Genomic DNA, 1,556 nt, shown 5'->3' with positions numbered 1-1,556 from the left:
GTGATGTTTCCAGGGCAGTCCCTCCCGGAGGCCACTTCTTCCTCCCCTCTGTCTGTCCTCAGGAGAAGTGGAGGCTGGAGGAGCACAGGACATCAGGGCAGAGTACTCTGGGGGAGGGTCCCAGAGCCACTGTTTTTTCAGTTGTTCAGTGAAGATGCTCTTGAACTTTGTGTCACTGAAGTCATCATCTTTCTTCTTGATTATGGCCAGACCCTTCAAAGCCTCCCCTCTCCCAAGAGGCCTGGCTGTCCTCTCAGGGGAGCCTCCCTGATAGTCCTCCTTGTACTTGTGCTCATCATGTTCCCCTCTCTGGGCTACAGTTTCCTCTTCTGCCAAATATGGAGCTGGACTTTGTGATCTCACTCCCTGCTTAGTCATCCCAGCACTCCAGCAATTCCCAAGTCCCCATGACTCTCTCCTGGGTCTCTGACCCAACAGTTTTCCCTCAGGCCTTACTGTGAGGGTTGGCCTCTTCCCAAGAAACTCACAATGACCAGACCTGCACTTGTGGACCTGGTTCCAGAACATGTGGGTCTCTCCCAAGCCCTCATATCACCCTAGGAGTCTACAGAAACTGACTGGTTCCTCCTCTCTCCCTGGCAGGGATGGGTGATGATGGGGGGCAGGGAGGGGGGCAAGGCAGAGTGCCTGCTTAGGTGACTGTGTGAGGTGACGGCACCCTGAGCTCCTGAGCTGCCTTAGTCACCTCCATCATACTCTGAAGAGGAAGGACAGGCGCAAGCTAGCCAGACTGAGAGGGCAGAGCTCTGCCACCCTTGTGGAAGGTAGCATGGGCACCCCCTCAGACCTGGTAGGCCTCAGGTTCACAGTGGCCAGCTACCCTTGCCCTTGGGGTCCAGAGTGTAGTAGGTGTGGTTTGCAGGAGATTGGAGTACTGAATGGCCAGCCCTATCGTCTCTCCCAAGACAGCAGGACCTGGCAAATGTTAGACTGTCCTGGCTTGATTTAACTTTCACCTTACCTTTTATTAGGCTAGAATTTTCCAACAGCTTTGAACCAAAGCTTCTCATAGGATTTCCCCAGACTATTTTTTAATTGTATTATCCATCTCTGTCACTGAGCCATCAAAATATTCCCCAAATTCCAACATACCAAGTGGCCTTCTGCTCCAGAAGGGCCCAATGGTTACTATCCCTCTTTCTCTGTTTATGGAAACCTCACCTGTGTCATCTTTCTAAGCAGATGGATCTGTAAGGGAAGGGCATTTGCTGAATGGCGACAGTGCTTAAAATTATGCACTCTTGAAAAATTATTATTGAAAACATTTTAATCTGCTTAATTTCAGTGCCCTGGGGCAAGGCCCCACCGTAATTACCAGGCTGGAGGGCAGGTGGGACGGCTTGGAAATCCCGGATGCCAGCCCCAGGGGTTGGGCCTTCATCTCACCGGGTAGGGATGGAAGTGGGCTGCCGGAGGAGGAGGTGCAAGAACCGGCTGAGGTGAGGTTAAGGGACTCCAGGAAACTGCTGGGCCAGGCCGACTGGGAGACACGGGGTCCCAGGAGGGCAGAGGCGTGGCCAGAAGCCAGGCAGTCC

This window comes from Delphinus delphis, chromosome 10, assembly GCF_949987515.2.
Source record: "Delphinus delphis chromosome 10, mDelDel1.2, whole genome shotgun sequence".
Classification (NCBI taxonomy): domain Eukaryota; kingdom Metazoa; phylum Chordata; class Mammalia; order Artiodactyla; family Delphinidae; genus Delphinus; species Delphinus delphis.
This window is presented reverse-complemented; position numbering follows the sequence as displayed.